At 31.8% G+C, this 15511-nt stretch overlaps 1 protein-coding gene across 4 annotated transcripts in view; it reads left to right on the top strand.

Annotated features, from left to right (window-relative positions):
• The first annotated feature begins 3774 nt into the window (after positions 1–3774).
• The window catches only part of LOC140436553 (farnesol dehydrogenase-like), a 31683-nt gene continuing 19946 nt past the window's right edge, over positions 3775–15511 (top strand). Inside the window, exons 1-2 of one of the 4 annotated variants that reach the window (XM_072525466.1) lie at positions 3781–3932; positions 9141–9269. The gene's annotated coding sequence lies outside the window, so the exon portion shown is untranslated. Of the gene's footprint in view, positions 3933–9140; positions 9270–15511 lie in introns of all 4 variants that reach the window. The other 3 variants (XM_072525462.1, XM_072525463.1, XM_072525465.1) reach the window with 3 other exon arrangements.

Below are 15511 nucleotides of genomic sequence, written 5' to 3'. Positions count from 1 at the left end.
CCTTTATTCTAGGAATATCTGAATATGCAGTTCGCATCCCTCAATTCTGCAGCATTTTCACGGAAAAAGCAATCGCCATTTTAAAAGCATTAGACCTGTGTATGAGTCATGCAAGCTCAACCTTTCTTATCATTACTGACTCTTTATCTGTTCTTCAGAGCTTAAGGCAAATATATCCAGTACATGCTATCCTGCAACAAATACAATTAGCACGTTATCACCTACAAAACAGACACGTGAACGTTAAATTTCTCTGGGTACCATCACATACAAGTATCGTAGGAAATGAAAAAGTAGATAAATTAGCAAAGAAAGCTGCTACTGACGAGCAAACTGAAATAATGACTACAATTCCATTCAGTGATATCCAGCTCATTATTAAACAGCACTGTGTAAAAAATCACTGTGTATAAAAACAGAAAACAATCTGTTAATTGCCAATACCTTCTTCAAACAACATCCTAGAAGGCTATACACATGGAAATCACCTGCAGACAGAAAAGACAAAATTGTTAGAAATCAAATTGACTTCATTTTGCTCAATAACACCTTTAAGAAATACATACAATCTACGAAAACATACCCTGGAGCTGATATACATAGCGATCACAATCCAGTTATAATGGATTTTAGATTAAAAAGATTTCTCAAAGTCAAAAAGAAAACAGTGACAAGAAAAATAGACATCTCACAATTGAAGAACCCTGAACAGAAAAAAGAAATAAGTATCAAGCTTGAGGAAGAAATAAAAACGATCGAAAACTTGGTACAGACAGACATTGAAGTAACATGGACTGCTCTAAAAACAAAAATAACAAAGATACAAGAAGAAGACATCGGGTTCATAAAACACAACAAAAAACAAGAATGGATAACGCAAGAGATCATGGACCTCATGGACGTAAGACGAAAACATAAAACAAGCCCAATAGAATACAAGCGAATCAACAAAATCATTAGAAAAAAGTGCAGGGAGGCGAAAGAAAACTGGATGTCAACAAAATGCCTAGAAATCGAACAACTTCAGGAAAAATACGACACCTTTAATATTCATAAAAAAGTAAAAGAAATGACACGTAGACACAAAAAGAGACAAGCAACAATATTAAAAAATGATAATAACGAAATAATTATGGGTACAGAAGACAAACTAGAGAGATGGAAAGAATACATACAAACTCTTTTTGACGACGATAGACCTTGTTCTCCACCATCCACAGATAATCGAATAAATGAAAAAGGCCCAGAAATAACCAAAGAAGAAGTGATTCATGCAGTAAAATCTCAGAAAGATGGAAAAGCCACCGGTCCAGACAATATCAATGTCGAAATACTTAAACTAATTGCAGATAACGAAAGTAAAAGCCTAGATTTAATAACAGCACTATTCAATAAGATATATGACACAGGTAAAATACCAACAGACTAGCTAAAATCAACATTCGTAGCATTACCAAAAAAATCGAATTCCTCACAATGCGATGATTATCGAATATTAAGCTTGATGTCTCATGTCCTTAAAACTTTTCTCAGAATTATCCATACACGAATTTACAAGAAGTGCGAGTTCCAGATGAGTGACACTCAATTCGGATTTCGAAACGGATTGGGAACACGAGAGGCTCTTTTTGCTTTAAATGTGTTAACGCAACGAAGCAGAGACATGAATGTGGATGTATATGCATGTTTTATTGACTATCGAAAAGCATTTGACTGCGTTAACCATCAAAAGATGATCGAAATTCTGAGAACAACTGGAGTTGACGAACAAGACTTGCGAATTATCTCAGAACTATACTGGCACCAAACGGCAACAATTGAAATAGAGCACACAACATCCGAAGACATACAAATCCGACGAGGAGTGAGACAGGGTTGCGTCTTATCACCGCTACTCTTTAATTTGTATTCGGAGTCTATATTCAGAGAAGCATTAAACGAGGTCCAAGGCGGAATTAAGATTAACGGAATCAGCATAGACAACATCAGATATGCTGATGATACCGTCTTAATAGCAAGCAACGCACAAGAACTACAAAATATAATAAATGCGGTAGTTCACCACAGCGAAATGTTCGGTTTACATCTAAACGTTTCCAAAACTAAAACTTTAGTATTTTCAAAGACACCAATAAACGTACAGGTGTATGCCAAGGGTCAATTAATAGAACAGGTAAATTCCATAAAATATTTGGGAACAAATATCAATAGTCAGTGTAATCCAAAAAAAGAAATCCTGTCAAGAATCGAACAAGCAAGGAAAACATTCATGAGCATTAAAACATTTTTTACAAGATCAGACCTTAGTCTACAGCTTAGAATCCGAATGATCAGATGTTACGTTTTTTCTGTCTTACTGTATGGCTGTGAAAGTTGGACAATGGACTATGAAGTAGAAAAAAGAATAGATGCCTTTGAGATGTATATATACAGACGAATGTTGAGGATTCCATGGGTACAAAGAGTTACTAATGTTGAGGTACTTCGTCGCATGTGTAAACAAAAAGAATTACTAAGAATAATCAAAGAGAGGAAAATGCAATACTTGGGTCATGTGCTGAGAGGCGAAAGATATGAATTACTTCAAGTTATACTGGAAGGAAAAGTACAGGGCAAAAGATCAGTAGGAAGACGCCAGAACTCGTGGCTGAAAGACCTGAGGAGATGGTTCGACCGCTCATCCGCAGAGATCTTTCGCGCAGCAGTTTCCAAAACTACAATTGCCATTTGGATCGCCAACCTTCGAAAGGAGACGGCGCAATGAGAAGAAGAAGTGTAAAAAATTGGCAACAAATGTGGAATTCTACTACGGTTAACCTTAAAAACGTTAAAACTAGGATTGGCACTAAACTACAATTTCCAGAAAACAGAAGGCAACAGGTGATTATCAACCGACTAAGAATTGGACATACAGCGTTAACTCACCAGCATCTCATGATAAAAGAACTACCACCTGAATGTTCCTATTGTGAATGTGCAATAACTGTTCAACATATATTGATTGAATGTCCTCTTTATTCCTACGAAAGAGCCATCAACAACGTATCAGAAGAAGCAAAGAAACTTACAGATATTTTAAACTGCAATGTATCAAATACAATCAAATTCCTTAAGGACATACGTTTACTACACAAAATTTAAGTTATATGTATCATTTTGTAATTTGGTAATTTATCATTTGTAATTTAATACGCAATTTGTAATTAGTATATTTAATAACCACTGTACAATCTGTACAACCCGCTAATAACCTTTAATGGTTGATGCGGAAATTCTAAAAAAAAAACTTTTATTTAGTTATTATTAGATTAACTATTTACTGTAAAATTTTGTTTTTCAAAATCAATTATTGGCCATTTAGTTTTGTCTATGTTTAATTAAATAAAAACTCAAAGTAAAATAGGGATAGATATTAGTTCATAATGTCAGTTCATCAGATCAACTCAAGCATCATACACATCTCATTTAGTTGTATTTATTCGATATTTTTGTACTTCTTCATTATTTGTAAGTCTTCATTATTGGTATATTAAATTGCCTAGTGTTTCTCTCTTCGACAAGAATCCATTACATTCCAAACGTTTTAATAAAAAATTAAAAATCGATACTACCCCGTCTTTCAGTGTATAATATTTTTCACCAGTTATAAATAGAAATCTGTTTCATTTCCTATCTGTGGGTGTCTGTGGCACAATTTAATGCGTGTGGTTTACCTCCCACTTCACTAACCCGTATAAACCAACACATTGGAAGGGTCCTTAATTCTTTAAAATTGACCTGCTTGCTTCTCGTCGAAATCTTGACTATTTTCGGTGTTAGAATGTTATAATAGTCGACCGACACAACGTGAATGGTTCTACTGAGCTTTTATAAACGTAAACCGTACTGTAAATACGATATTTTTCAGTAAAGTGGCAGATTCTATTAAAGTGGTAAGATATAATTCATAATTATTTTTAGTTTACTATAATATCAAAGAATATAGACGCATATATGCGTCTAAATTCTCTGATAATATTACAGCCATTACAACATTTTTTACTTTGAATTCAGATATTTAAAAAAAATCGTTTGGCTCATCTTTTGCATACAATTTAAACACGATAAGACACTCAAGTTCAGGTATATTTAAACAAATTTTAATAAATAATTTAATAATATTTACAAACAGCGATTTTGTTGTTTATTTTGCAATAACTTTTTTGTTTATCATCCAATTTTAATAAGATTTTAACGTATGCAAAATAATGAGTTTAACTTTTTTATTATTTATTTAAAAATAGTTCCACTAAAAAATTGATGAATCCCTAGACGAGAGACTTTTTGTGATATCTTATACTCAAATTTTAACTGTCAAACCCGTCTATACAGTTGAGACGAAAAACGGTTTATTTTTCTAACTTGATTGGTCTAGAATATATTAATATAAGGTTGAATGCTCGAATAAATGAACTTTGATAAAATTAAAGGCAGATATCGAGCACAATTTTATTAATTGAATCTTGCCCAAGTACTTTCGCTTTTCTAAAGCATCATCAGGGGCATCTGAAATAAGCCAAGAAACGTTTTTTTTTTAAATGAAGAAATTGATTAACTTCGATAAAAAACTTTCAAGTTAATGGATGATAAAAGTTTTTTGTGATTAACGTTTTAGACTTACTTCGTCAGTTTTGGGCTATCCAACATGCGCAGAATGTAATAAACATAACATTAAACATAAAATTGTATAAACACTACACTAACAAGGATAAACAGTTTAAAATGATTTAAAATTTAGTTGAATAAATTAAATAATTTTAAACTGTTTGTCCTTGTTAAACTCCGTTCACAAATTGTTGATAGCACGAAATGTGCCTCAAACTCATAAAACGGTCGTAAATCATAGGCGTTCATAAGGTGTTTATTCATTAAATAATAATATAATGTTTTAATACTGTTATATATAATATTAATAATATTTTAATACTAATATATTTAGCAAAAAAACGGCTAATGTTGGTTATTATATTATTTTAATAAAAATAAGAATTTAACCATTAACAATTTTGTAAATAAGAATACCTTATCTCTTTGGATATTTCAATACTAATCTTCGCGTTTAATCACTTTACCAGAAAACATGGAATTCATATCCGAAGGTACTATTCGTTGCAAGATAATTAGGATGGAATTCCCCAGATTTTTAATAATATAATGGGTATAAAGATGCCGGCTTTGGCCACGTGTCTCATCTGTTCAGTTTATATTCAAAACTTAACTTGAAAGGGTGAAGTTATTACGAACGAAAACAATTTTTTTGTTTAGTACGTTTTTGATCGCATGTAATTTATGGCTCGTCGGTGTTTCCGCGTCTACGGCAGTAATTAGCGTCTCGAATATTTCTTTTGCGAATTATATGCAGTGCGTGGGTGATTTTTTATTCCATATACCTACGAACATATACATACCTTTCGCTCGTGCTCGTTTTGTTGGATTGTTTGTGATGGCTTCATCAACATCATCAAGTTTTACATCGGTACCGTTGCGTACAGTCAGTAAGTCTGTCTATTCACCAAGAGAGAAGACTATTAACCTGAATGTTCAGGATGCTCTGGTTTCTCAGAATCCCACAAACATTGTTCGTGGGAACACTGTCGAAAGTTGTGCCAACATGACTGGCGTAGTAGAGTCAACTATATATAGGTTCCTATCAGAAAGAAAAAAATACGGTATAGCTAACCCAAACACAAACGACACTTAAAGAGAGGGAAAAAGCCTATTGAAATTGATGAATTTGCCAAAAATGGTATTCGAAGGAAAATTCATGGATTTTTTTTTCAAAAAAGAAATACCAAACCTAAACAAAATTTTACAAGAAGTTAGAGACGACCCGGATTTGCCTCATATAGGACGAACTAAATTGTGGCAAGTTTTAAAAGAATTCAAGTTCCGGTGGAAGAAATCAGACCGAAAATCACTTTTGATTGACCGGGAGGAGATAATATGTTGGAGAAGAAATTATCTAAGATCCATACGAAAATTCCGGGCTGAATGAAGGCCAATCTTCTACCAGGATGAAACGTGGGTAACTCAGGTCATACTCTAAAAAAAATTTGGTCAGATAAAAATATATTAAGCTCCAGGCAAGCCTTTATGGAAGGTTGGTCTACTAGTATCTCCCCACCTTCTATTAAAGGCAGTAGAATAATAATTTCTCACATTGGCAGTGCAACAGGATTTGTTAAGCATGGTTTGTTGAAATTTCAGTCCAGAAGCACAAAAGACTATCACGAGGAGATGACAGCTGATGTTTTCGAAGAGTATTTTAAGCAGATGATTGAACACATATCAGCAAATTCAATTATAATATTAGATAATGCACCTTATCATTCACGACTAGTAGAAAGACTTCCAACGACTGCGTGGAAGAAACAGGATATTCTTGACTGGCTGCGGAATAAGTATCTGCCTTACGAAGATGGAATGGTAAAAGCAGAACTTTTAAAAATTGCCTGGCAACACAACTCTAAGTTCAAGAAATACAGTAGTTGACAAAATGGCGGAAAGGCGAAACATCACAGTCCTTAGGCTTCCAGCCTACCACTGCGAAATAAATCCAATTGAACTCATTTGGACACAAATGAAAAGTTATGTGGCTAGAAAAATACGTCATATAAAATACAAGCTGTACGTGAATTGTTATACGAATCTTTACAACATATTACAGAACAAAACTGGAAAGATGCAGTAAGACATGTAATAGAAGAAGATCAAAAAATGTGGGATCTTGATAACATAATTGATGCGACCGTACAGTCACAACCGCTAATTATTAACCCTCAAGACGACTCTAATTCCGAAGTTGATCCTATTTATTTTGAATTTGAATAGTTTTCTAATCGTAATTATATAAGGTAAGTAATAGTAGTTGTAATAGTGAGGTATTAAAGGGGAAAGGCGCAAAATGTCGCCTGTCAAAATGTTCAATGTATTTTAAATATATCCATTTTTTTTCAAATCCTGAGAAAACTAAAAAGCATTTTTGAAAAATTTAAAGGCAGAATGAAATATTTATTAGAATAAATAAAAAGTTTCTTTTGCATGCAATATTTTCAGTTAAAAATTATACTATATTTTCTCCTTTATTTTCACCCCTGTTACATAACATATTAAAATAAACATTGCAGAAGTTTTCAGGGACTTTATGCCCTCAGTAATAATGTAATCTTTCATTCTGCGTTTAAATTTTTCAAAAATATTTATTAGTTTTCTCCGTATTCGAAAATAATGGATACATTTAAAACACATTCAAAATTTTGCCAGGGGACATTTGGCGCCTTTCCCCTTAATTAAATAAATGTATCTTTTACAAATGGCAAGAAACTTTTTATTTTTGAATAAAATAAATAAGTTTTATTAAAAAATACAATTTACATAAGTACAATTTAAAAAATATATTTATTTAGTTCAAATAAATGTTTCAATCATATACTCTACGACACTGGTCGGCCATCTCTAACCAATCAAAATACCCTCGTAATAGGATTATAAGGTATTGTATTCCTTCAGATACAAGGTGGGTTAGTCGAAAACATCTTAAACCGTCAGTTTCAGGTTGGTTTTTACTATTATATCGTATTACCTATCCTCTCTGTATTTCAGTTTTCTAATTAGGATTAAACTTGTAGTGAGCTATCGACAAATTGTGAACCGATTTATAATAGTTTCACTGTCCCCGGTCTTCTGTTAAGTTTATTACATTCTGCGCCTGTTGGATAGCCCAAAACGGACGAAGTAAGTCTAAAACGTTAATCACAAAAAACTTTTATCATCCATTAACTTCAAGTTTTTTATCGAAGTTAATCAATTTCTTCATTTAAAAAAACGTTTCTTGGCTTATTTCAGATGCCCCTGATGATGCTTTAGAAAAGCTTATAGTATAAATCGACTTATTGTTAAATTGTTTGTTTTTTCCAATTCTTTAACGGCAACTAAATAAGGTTTTCTCGCAAAGTTTTCGTTCAAAATTCCAATCATTAAATTAGCTATATACCTGCCGCATACATCTGTCGTTTCATCCACGATAATATACAAAAAATTGCCCTCTAACTCCCGCTTAATTTTTGAAATACATTCCACATAACATTTTTCCACAGTATGTTTTCTCAATGTACTTTCGCCCGGTAAGGATTTATTAAGATATTTTTCGAAAAAGCATTTAAAACTAGGGTTATTAACTTTATATAGAGGAATGTTGGATGCAATCATCATCTGGCATAAATCAAATTTAAATGCGTCTTCCTCCATTTTTTTTTTTGAACTGCTTAAACTATCCCGCAGAGATATTTGGGCTAACTTAGAGGAATTTAATTTTTCCAAATTACGTTTATGAAGTGGGGTTCCACAATGCTGGTCAATAAAATACTTTTTTCTACTTGAAATCTGAGAATTAAAAAAAAAAAATAATTAGAATTCTAAAACCGCTTTAGAATTTAGTTATGTTGTGGGACGAGAAAAAAAACATAAAACTTACCGCTTTGCCGCATGGTTTTCAAAATGCTCCATCTTCTTCTAGAGAAAGTTCCGAATAAGGAAATCCAAAACTAAACTAGGATATAGCAATTTGTGACTAAACTCTGATACAGTAACCGACTGTACAACTGATAATAAACTAATAAAGTTTAGGGATTTCCAAATAGTTAACCCACAAGTCTCGATCAGGTACATTTTCCTAGAAATCTGTTATATAAACAAACCATGAATATTTTATTATTGACCCAAAATTTTATTATAGAATGGTTTAGTAATAGAATAATATCATGGGTAGTACCATGAAATTTTAAAAAAGGCACAAATAGGCGGAATTTACGAAAAAAGGCAAAAAGTGCAAAAAACAATTATAATAGGCAAAAAAGGCATTTTGCCTATAATCCAAGCTTTACTTATAACAGTAACGACGATTAGATTGCGGAGTATTTTCCTAATTTTTAGAGATAAATAATATTTGTCCCTTTTGAAAGCGGTAATTATATATATCACAATATAAATAAAGAAATAATATTTAATAAACGATAACTAGTCGATATTACTTCATTATAAATAGTTCGTTCTGATGATTAATTTTATTTGGTAAATATTAACTATATTGTCGTTTTTGTCAGCACAACAAAAACTTAGTATCAGCCGTTTAATAGGTTCAATTCTTACAAACATAAACACTATTTTGAATGAGGCTTGCATTTAGTAATAGAAGCAGAGGCTTGTCAACGTAATATTGCACTAATCGGAAGGTATGTACATTTATTATTATTATTTTTTATTTAAACACAAAGTCGCATCCACCTAATGGTTATTAGCGACTGATCTGTATAATTTTACAAGTATATGTATGTCACATGGTTACAAAAAAGAGATTTTTACAAAATAGTACGTAAACAATTTTTTACAAAAAATTAAATCTTATACAATACATCAATAGGTTTTAAATAGTCTAGTAAGTTCTTTTAATTACTATTTTGATCTAGCACGACTGATAAACTTGAATCTATTTTAAAAACAGATTGTTGATATTTGAATTTATCACATTCCATAATTTGTTGTACTATTAAGGTTGTATTACAGTGATCATATATTGGTGGGTTACTTTTTGAAAATAGGTACGAGTGTGTGAGTCGAGTATGGCCTAATCGTAATCGGTTAACTCCACTCTGTTCTTGTTCATAGCAATTTTTGTAAAAAGATTTAGTCCCTATAACCGTATCTTTAATTTGTCGCACTTTAAAATTAATATTTGCCATTCGTTATGCCAGATCTTTTCCTTAATAATCTTCTGGTCTGCATTTATTATTTCCGAGTCTGCACTAGAGATTGCACTACATGCACTTAAGTCTGCCTCTTCATTTCCGGGAATACCCACTTGGGAAGGAATCCATATGAAGTCAACTTTTTCTTGACGTATTATGTAAAGTTCTGATTTCATCATCTGTTCAATCGGGTGTTTAGAATATACTCGTTGAATTAAAGTAATCGATCTCAGAGAATCAGAAGGAATCACCGCTTTAATAAATTTAATTACTCGATAAAGAGCAAATAATTTGGAGTTAGTTGCAATAGATGTTTACTTAATTATCATTAGAATTAAAAGTTCGCTAAACATGATATATTATACATAAAGATAAATTAATACAGTCAAATACTATTAATTTATTCTCTGAAGTACGGGCCATTACTTTGTTTAAATATTTGTATACTAACCTGTAGAACGTTATTCCTGAAGATTTTTTATTAACATTGCTTCTGCTACTGCAACTACGTTGAGAACAAGAAACCATTATTATGCACTATCACAATATATTATTACAGTTTCTATAAAAGTATTATAAAACTAAAAATATTCGAAAAACAACAAACGTAAACAAACATATACGATCTGTCAAAAGTGTCAAAACAATCTTAACGATATGGCCGAAGTGAGGTCGTTTTTAGTCACGTGATGCCCTGTCCATAGATTCTACCTCGATGATTGTATCTAAAGATTTTAAAATAGACTCTGGCAGAGAAACAAGCTCTGCATCCATAATCCAGTTTAGAATTGATTATAACGATTTGTATACTAATAGTATTGTATCTTCGTCGGAACCTTTTTCCTGTTTGATGATGTTAAAATATTTATTCTCGTATGGCAAGTTAATTGCAATTGCTTTATATGTTCTCGCTGTTAGTTTATTGTCCAAATGCATTCCTAAAAATTTAATATGAGGACTGACTGTTACTGGTTTTCCGCATAGTGTAATATTTGGCGTGGTATTTATATTTGTTGTTCTTGTAAAAATTATAACTCTTGCTTTTGTACTTCACGTGGACTTTCTACTAGTCGTCTTCCTATTGGAGAACCGTCTCTCGTTGTCTTCTCTATTTCTTGTATACTTCTCTATTTGTTGTCATTAGGCTTAAATGATCGTTCCATTCTAATCTCTTTCTTACCCAGTTCTTGATGTTCTATACCTTGCATCTACGTCTTATAATTGTACTTCTAGCTCTGACCTATATTGTCTTACCATTAATTTTTTTAAGAGCTCTCATCTCTGCTGTTTCTAACATTATTTTTGTCCTCTTTGTGTCAGGTCGTGTTTCTGCCGCATATGTTACTATTGGTCTGATGCTGTTTTTATAAATTCTGGCTTTCATTTCTTTTCCGATATTTTGAATTCTCCATATTGTTTTATTCTAGCAACTTGCAGCTCTGTTTGCTCTATTCAAACTTCTGTTTCGAGCTTTCCTTAACTAAATAGTGTGATGCCTAGATATTTAAACTTTATCACTTGCTCTATTATCTGACTTTTAGCTGTTCAATCACAAATTAGTCCATTAACTAGTAATCTCACATTAATCTTAATTTCCTGAATTTTTATAGTTTCATCGTGTATAATTGTGAAACATATCGATTAGTAGCTTAATTACAGTTTGTTCAACTTCCTGCAAACTATTGATTGCCTAATAAGTATTTAGGAAATCATTGCAATCATTTCCTCGGTTTAAATTATATTTGCCAGCTTTCAAAAGTCAAAGGTTTTTGTTCTATGCAGAGGCAATACACTTATTTGTAGAATCGTAGCATTTTAGTGAGATTATAAATATAGCTTCGGGACTAGTTTGAGAGGCAGTCTATTATAAATTTTTATCTCAACAACAACTATAGTGTAATAATTCAGTAGCTGTCAATAAAACTATATTTTACTCCACGACTTCAACATTTTATTTTATCGTCGTCGATCGAGAAGAATCGGACACAGGGCATTAAAAACAATTTCCAAATTATAATTACATTCAAATTGTTCACAGCTCGAATTTACATCTTACTAAATTTGATGTTATAACCACGCATTTTGTCTTTTTTGGAGAAATTAGCATGTTAAATTTTCTGGTGAATATATTATATTGGGGCAGCATACGTTGTGACGGGTAACTCTTTTAGACAGCAGACTCAGTAAAACTCAGATAATATGTACAAAATGTAAATGTCAATTCTACGACGACGGTATTGATGCACGACTCGATGACCGACTGTTTAATACCTATGAAAAATAAAATATAATTAATGTCATAAAAATCCAAAAAATACGGAATGATCTGCGTCAGAGGTGGACGGATCGATCAACACTCGATCCGGCAAGGAGCGGGAAGTGACGAATCAACACTTAGTCACTAAACTGGCCTATTTCAGATCAACACAGTAAATTGCCACTAGATCTATACTCTAGCATTGCGGTTGGCCTTCAGTCAACACCCAAAAACTCGGTGGAATTTCTACCAGATCAGCACTTTGGCAGAACTTGATTCTCTCTAGTGGCGTACACTGTTTTATACCAAGGTTAGTAGATGTTAAGTAGGTTGTCTCGTAACTATAGACCAATCAAATGCTCGCTTTTTAAAGGCGGGAATACGTCACCCATACGACACTTTTAAAATTGCCATAAGCTTCAATGCTAATAAAAGGTTCAAAAACTTAGGTTTTGCAATATGTTTTGGGATTTTCTTGGGTATAGGGATGTTAAGTGGTTCTTATATTAGTAATTATATCATTTTTTTTTTCTAAAATCAATAGTCTGATGACAAAAAATAGAATTGATTATATTGATAATATTGTGTGTTTTAAATGGAGATAACAGTTTATTTCGCACAAAAACCCCAAAAAACAGTAGAAAAAGTTCAAAAGCAAAAATACTAAATATGTAGGAACGTACTTATTATGTTTTTCCTGGAATTTGCAGCATTCTTATCATATCTAGTGGTAGGCAAAACAAAACAAATAGGTAATATAAATAATTTATTATTAGATTAAAATACAAAAAATGATTAGTCCTTCAAGCACAAATCTTCAAGCTATATATACTTATCTCATCTAAAACTTATCTAAAAAATATATCATTATTATAACGTACAAAACTACATATAATTGTTAGACAAACCTTGATATCACGGCTACGAAAACACACTTCACAAGTGTTTATGTACACAAATAACTAAATAATAAGTCTCTATAAATAATATTGTCCTTATACCTATTTAAAAATAAAAACTAAACAAATAAACTATACTATACTATAGAGACAACAATAAACGTGAACTTAAACTCAGACGTGCAGACAACTGTCAAATTTGACTTTGTCGTATGAGTGACGTAAGCATTCTGCATTCCCCTCGCTTCGCCCACATAGTTACGAGACAACCTACTTAACATCTACTAACCTTGGTTTTATACCGTTGTTGGCCTTTCATCTCCTCTAGCGCGCATCGATGGAAGGGGAACTCAGCAGTGTACCTTTACATTCTTTTAAGTTTACATTTTTGTTGCTGACTTCTTTTAGTATTGGAGATAAGAGCTTGCTAGATTTTGCTGTTGGATTTACTACACATTTTTCTTCGCGAAGATGAGAACTCCTTTTTTTATGTCTGATTATTTTATGACTATTAATGCATCTTTCCATTGTACTATGCATATGCACACATGTTTGTATATTTGTGATCTGTCAAAGTCTCTGTTTTAGATGTATGTTTCATGCTCTTTTATCCTGACACTTAGTGGTCTTGCTTTTCTCCTACATAAAAGTTGTTTCATTTACAGAGTATTTTAGAGATGCAGTTCTTTGGTTCAGTTTTTTTTAAATAAGATGGTCGCCTTTGAATTTTGGTGTTACACAAGAATCCTAGGAATGGACTCAAAGAATGTCAAATGCCAAAGTTACTAGAAGAATAGGAAATTATATTGACTATCAAAAGAAGAAAACTTGAGTACTTAGACCATGTTATAAGAGAGCAAAAATATTCATTATTGCAGCATATTATGCAAGGCAAAATTCCAAGAAAGCGAGATGTGGGAAGACAAAGTATATCGTGGCTTAAGATCTTGAGGAAATGGTTTAAATGCAGTAGTGCAGAACTAATTAGACAGCAGTCAATAAGATCCGCAGCCTTCGATAGAAGATGGAACTTAAAGTAAAACAGAAGTTCTTTGATCTCTCTTGCGTGTTGTTGTCTTTGGTTTTGGACATAATAGATCTTAGTATATTGGTTGTTTCGAATGTTGTAATGTTGCATTTATTTCCTGTTACATATTTTTAGTTTTTTTCATAAACCCTTCACATATGGTATTTTTTATCTTTAAATCCCTTCATGTAAACGTTTCTGGATCGCTTATGGTATTTTGCTCTTTCCTTTCTTTAATCTTGTGAAATTAGTTGTTTATAAATAACAATAGGTAATCATTTTTTTATTAAAACCTTTTTTAGCAGATTTTTTTCCTGAAACGAATTTTCCTTGAAACAAGTATTTTGGGCTCTGTTATATAATCATTCCATAACTACCTCTTTGATGTTTATGTTGTGGTTTTTGTGATAATTTAAACATTCTATAGGTATGTATTGGTTTCTATTTTCTATTTGTGAACTTTGTGTAAATATCCTGTATCATCTTTTGGATTTAACACATCCATAAAGGGAAGTAAGTTGTTATTTTCTTTTTGTATAGAGAATTTGATGGATTCTTCTTTACTATTGATTGATATAATCATCTTATTTCTTCTATATTCTGATACTCAATGTCGGAAGTTGATGATCACTTCCTCAGTCTGCACCAGAGTATGTTTTGCAGTTGATACTGGTTTGCGGATGGTACGTAGACTATCTTCCATACAAAAATCTAGGAGACGGAAATTTTCTAATAACTCTTACAGTACTCTCATCAAACTTCCCTATTTTGGTATTAAAATCACCCAAGATTATAGCTACATCTCCGTTTTGAGATGAAATTAATGTGCTTATTCTATATGTACTGATATAGGTCTAGATATATTGTTACAACCATGTAGGTATATTGAAGATTTCGCTAAAAAAGGCAAAAAATAACATAAATAACATCAGCTGTATTTAAAAGAAAAAAAATTAAAACTCAGCTGTTATATAGGTGCAATTATTGTAGCTGAAATCATAATAACGTTAATCTACACGGACAATTCTTTTTTTTTAGTTATTGTAGCCATGACCTTGTACAGTTATTTACTTTTGATTAACTCATACAAGGTGACACAGTTAATTGGAGTTATGCTAACAAAAACTAAAATAAAATAATTTTACTGCTGTATTTTGTTTAATTTATCTTTAGGATAGTATAATTTAATTTATAGGATAGTGTGTAATATTTGCATTATATCAAATTATTACTAAGGATTTAATATGATATATAATGCAATTGCTCTAAAACGTTTTTTTATTGTTATATAGTTTTATGTAGTGTTTATAAAGTTGCCGCATGCACCACCAGGTTATTAGCGGCGTTGGCGTTCAGTAAACAAAGCTTAAGGGGAAGGGCAGGGTTTATTTACAATATTTTAAACATATTTTTGAGTTTTTTTTTTAAATTTGTTTATTATACATTTAGTATAAAAATTAGGAAAATTTTCTCAAGATAAAAGAAAATTTACTTCGCGCTGTTCATCGTAACAAAATTTTGACAAAAAACCAAAAATATTTCGTTA

Source organism: Diabrotica undecimpunctata, chromosome 3 (assembly GCF_040954645.1).
Source record: "Diabrotica undecimpunctata isolate CICGRU chromosome 3, icDiaUnde3, whole genome shotgun sequence".
Taxonomy (NCBI): Eukaryota; Metazoa; Arthropoda; class Insecta; order Coleoptera; family Chrysomelidae; genus Diabrotica; species Diabrotica undecimpunctata.
Note: the sequence above shows the minus strand (reverse complement) of the source record. Positions and strands in the feature narration are given on the sequence as shown.